The sequence below is a fragment of the Rutidosis leptorrhynchoides genome, chromosome 3 (assembly GCF_046630445.1).
Source record: "Rutidosis leptorrhynchoides isolate AG116_Rl617_1_P2 chromosome 3, CSIRO_AGI_Rlap_v1, whole genome shotgun sequence".
Classification (NCBI taxonomy): domain Eukaryota; kingdom Viridiplantae; phylum Streptophyta; class Magnoliopsida; order Asterales; family Asteraceae; genus Rutidosis; species Rutidosis leptorrhynchoides.
In genome coordinates this window covers 470,120,391-470,125,870 of record NC_092335.1, presented here as the reverse complement: position 1 = coordinate 470,125,870, position 5,480 = coordinate 470,120,391, and positions in this window count along the sequence as shown.

Here is a 5,480-nt window from a genome sequence, read left to right as displayed (position 1 = left end):
TGTTCATTTTATCGGACACATAACTGGATTAATAGTTAATGGACTAGTTGAAACAGGGGTGGATTACATTCAAAGGTAATTGGTGTAATTGTTAACAAAGTAACAAAACCTTGGATTACACGCAGTCGATAACCTGGTGTATTCATTAAACAAAGTAATAAGACCTTGTTACAGTTCGAATCCCCAATTAGTTGGAATATTTGACTTCGGGTGTAAGGATAATTTGACGAAGACTCTCACACTTTATATTTATGACTGATGGACTATATTGGACAAAACCGTATGGACATATCGAATAATCCAGGACAAAGGACAATTAACCCATGGTAATAAACTAAAATCAACACGTCAAACATCATGATTATGGAAGTTTAAATAAGCATAATTTCTTTATTTCATATTTCATCGCACTTTTATTTACTGTCATTTTATTTAATTGCACTTTTAATTATCGCACTTTTTAATTATCGCAACTTTTATTTACTGTCATTTTATTTTATCGCACTTTAATTATTGTCATTTACTTTATGCTTTAAATTAAGTTATTTTTATTTTTTTACATTAGGTTTTAACTGCGACTTAAGACATAAAATCGACAAACCGGTCATTAAACGGTAAAAACCCCCTTTTATAATAATAATAATACTTCTTATATTTATATATATATTTATATACAAATTTAGTTTTAAAAATATAGCGTTAAACTTGGCTAGTTCCCTGTGAACGAACCGGACTTACTAAAAACTACACTACTGTACGATTAGGTACACTGCCTATAAGTGTTGTAGCAAGGTTTAGGTATATCCACTCTATAAATAAATAAATAACTTCTGTAAAATTGTATCGTATTTAATAGTATTTCCTAGTAAAATATTATAGTATTTAGTACCCCTTCGCTTTAACAACAAGTTTTTGGCGCCGCTGCCAGGGAGCAACACTAAACGCCTAAGCGAGACGCTATTAAAAAAATTTAGTTTTTAAGTTATTTTTGTAAAAATATATTTACATAAGTTTTAAATATCATAAATATAAAAATATAAAAAAGAAAACAAAAATAAAAAAAGGAAAAAAAACAAAAAAAAAGAAAAAAAAACAAAAGAAAAAAAAAGGGTGCGAAAGGACGTTCAAAAATCTGGAATCGGGACATAAACCGGGCGTAAATGCGCGACGCAACGGACATAAAATTACAAGTAAACTATGCACAAGAATAAAATATAATATATAAATAATTATATAAATTATTTATATATTATATATATAATAAATATGTCGACAAAGCTAGGATCCAAAATTTGGTGAGCTGGAATCCGAAGCTCCGCACTCGCGGAGCTGTAAAGGGTAAAAACTCTGCACTCGCGGATCTGCACAGTAAAATGAGGGCCTATAAAAGGCAACGAATTCTGCACAACGAAAACATATCTTTTTCTAATCTATCTCTCAATATCTACGTATATATATATATATATATATATATATATATATATATATATATATATATATATATATATATATATATATATATATATATATATAATTTATAATTTTAATTTTAATTTATTAATAATAAAGGTATGTTAGTGAATGTTTTAAGTGTGTAAGTCGAAATTCTGTCCGTGTAAAGCTAAGCTATTATTAATTATTGTAAGTTATGTTCAACCTTTTTAAATTAATGTCTCGTAGCTAAGTTATATTATGCTTATTTAATGCCGAAGTAATCGTGATGTTGGGCTAAATAATAAAATTGGGTAATTGGGCTTTGTACCATAATTGGGGTTTGGATAAAAGAACGACACTTGTGGAAATTAGACTATGGGCTATTAATGGGTTTTATATTAACTTAACGATACCTCGTTAATTTAATATAAAGGTTATAATTTGACGTATCTATAAATAACCACTTACGCTTAATCGAGTACGGTGGGCGGGATATTTATAAATACCAATAATTGTTCATTTTACCGGACACGGAACTGGATTAATAGTTAATGGACTAGTTGAAACAGGGGTGGATTACATTCAAGGGTAATTGGTGTAATTGTTAACAAAGTAATAAAACCTTGGATTACACGCAGTCGATAACCTGGTGTATTCATTAAACAAAGTAATAAGACTTTGTTACAGTTCGAATCCCCAATTAGTTGGAATATTTGACTTCGGGTGTAAGGATAATTTGACGAAGACTCTCGCACTTTATATTTATGACTGATGGACTATATTGGACAAAACCGTATGGACATATCGAATAATCCAGGACAAAGGACAATTAACCCATGGCAATAAACTAAAATCAACACGCCAAACATAATGATTATGGAAGTTTAAATAAGCATAATTTCTTTATTTCATATTTCATCGCACTTTTATTTAATGTCATTTTATTTAATTGCACTTTTAATTATCGCACTTTTTAATTATCGCAACTTTTATTTACTGTCATTTTATTTTATCGCACTTTAATTATTGTCATTTACTTTATGCTTTAAATTAAGTTATATTTATTTTTTTTACATTAGGTTTTAACTGTGACTTAAGACATAAAATCGACAAACCGGTCATTAAACGGTAAAAACCCCATTTTATAATAATAATAATACTTCTTATATTTATATATATATATATTTATATACAAATTTAGTTTTAAAAATATAGCGTTAAACTTGGCTAGTTCCCTGTGGACGAACCGGACTTACTAAAAACTACACTACTGTACGATTAGGTACAGTGCCTATAAGTGTTGTAGCAAGGTTTAGGTATATCCACTCTATAAATAAATAAATAACTTGTGTAAAATTATATCGTATTTAATAGTATTTCCTAGTAAAAATATTATAGTATTTAGTACCCCTTCGCTTTAACATCAAGTTTTTGGCGCCGCTGCCGGGGAGCAACACTAAACGCCGAAGCGAGACGCTATTAAAAAAAAATTTAGTTTTTAAGTTATTTTTGTAAAAATATATTTACATAAGTTTTTAAATATCATAAATATAAAAATATATATATATATATATATATATATATATATATATATATATATATATATATATATATATATATATATATATATATATATATATATATATATATATATATATATATATCTTTAAGTCTTTAAAAAAAGTATTTTTAGTTATAAAATACTAATAAGTAATTTTTATTCAAAATATAAGTTTTAGTTATATTTTAAAACATTTTCTATAAAATAAAAACAGAAAATTAAAAAAAAATAAAAAAAGTAAAAAAATAAAAATAAATAACTGAACCTGTAATATTTCGACATGCACTTCAACTGAACCTGCATCCTCCGCACTCGCGGAGTTTTTGAACAGCATATATCCGCACTCGCGGAGCAGTCTGACAGACTGAAACATAGTACGTAATTAATGCGAAATTAGGGTTAAATTAATTATTATTAATTATAATTAGGGTTTACATTTAATATTAATTAGTTAATTAAATTTGTATTTTTAAGTTTCATTTAGTTTTATTAATATATAAATTAATACTTTTATAAAATAAAAAATATAAAAATAATATTTTTATAAAAATTGTATTTTTTACAACTTTAAGTTTTATTTTTATTTCGTACCTTTTTAATCGTTTATTCGAAATATTTATATTTTTCGCTCTTAATTAGTTTTAAGACTAGTATTTGCCGTAGTTTATTTTTATTTTTAGATTCTTAAGCTTTGCCGTAAAATCCCTTAAGTGCTTTTTCTTTAGACTAAGATTTAGGTGCTTTAGAATTTTGCGACGCTGTTTATAAATTTTAGTTTTTTTTAAGTTTCGACGCGCTACTCTATTTTTATTTTTCGAGGCCTTATTTTTCGACCTTAGACGTTTTTCGACGTTTTTCGACGCACTCTTTTTCTTTCTTATTTCTCGCCGCTCTAGTTTTTAGGACTTAGATTCTTCTCTACTTCTTCTCTAATAATTCAAAACGAAAAATTATTTTAAGCGGTTAAATTGATAGACATCCAAAATTTTCTGGTTCGTAGTAATAGTTGGATTTGTTAGTGGCGAGTTGTGGGCTTCCGATTTAAAGGGTCCTGGCTACCTGCTACATCTATTGGCTATTCGAAACGTGGGCAAAATCAGAAAAGTCTATTAATTTGATAACTTATATAATTTTTATTTTTATAACTAATAGGATATTCAGTGAATGCACCGAGCAAAACATTCACCACCTTTTATACGTTCACCACCTGTAACTCGATCAAGACATCTAGCCAATATTGTCGTCGTTGATTTTTCTTTAGAATCGTCATCAAGTCGACCAAGTACTCCAATTCAAATTTCCGATAATCCATTTTTTGAACCCGACCTCACAATTGAGAATCCCGAGGATATTCAGGGACAATTCAGAGATCCTGAACCATTAATTTTTCCTCCGGAACCACCACTCATTCAAACAGAGATTGTCGAGGAACAAACCATTAAATAAGAATCCTCTAGTGATTCAGATTCAACAAATTCAATCATGGAAAATCTGGAACCTCTAAGTATGGAAGACCGAATGAGAGCTAAACGCACTGGCCAAGGTCACGCAATTACTCAACCAGACATTAATGCGCCAGATTATGAAATCAAAGGACAAATCCTACACATGGTAACTAATCAATGCCAATTTAGTGGTGCGCCGAAGGAAGATCCAAACGAACATCTTCGTACCTTTAATAGGATGTGTACTCTATTTAAAATAAGAGAAGTTGAGGATGAACAGATCTATCTCATGTTATTTCCCTCGACTTTAAAGGGAGAAGCCAAAAATTGGTTAGAATCGTTACCTGAAGGGGCGATTGATACATGTAATGTTTTAGTTGAAAATTTTCTTAAACAATTCTTTCCGGCATCTAAAGCCGTGAGACTTCAAGGAGAAATTGTTACATTCGCACAAAAGCCAAATGAAACTCTATATGAGGCGTGGACAAGATTTGGAAAGTTATTGAGAGGATGTCCGCAACATGGTTTAGACACTTATCAAATAGTACAAATATTCTACCAAGGATGCGACATCACTACACGGAAAGACATCGATATAGCAGCTGGTGGTTCCATTATGAAGAAAATCGCAACTGAAGCTTACAAAATTATTGATAACACTGCTTCCCACTCACATGAGTGGCACCAAGAAAAAGATATTGTTAGATCATCTAAAGCAGCTAGAGCCGATTCTAGCCATGACTTTGATTCTATTTCCGCAAAGATAGATGCTGTCGAAAGACGAATGAAAAAGATGACTAAAGATATTCACTCAATACGAATTAGTTGTGAGCAGTGTGGAGGACCACATTTGATAAAAGATTGTCTCAGTATTGAACAAACAATGGAACAAAGAGAATGTTTCATACATGAACCAAAGGCCTGGAAATAATTATCATAATAATTATCAACTGCCAAGACCAATTTACAATCAAAACCAGAATTATAACCGAAATGTTCCATACAACTACCAACAAGGTCCTAGTAATCAACAAGTATCT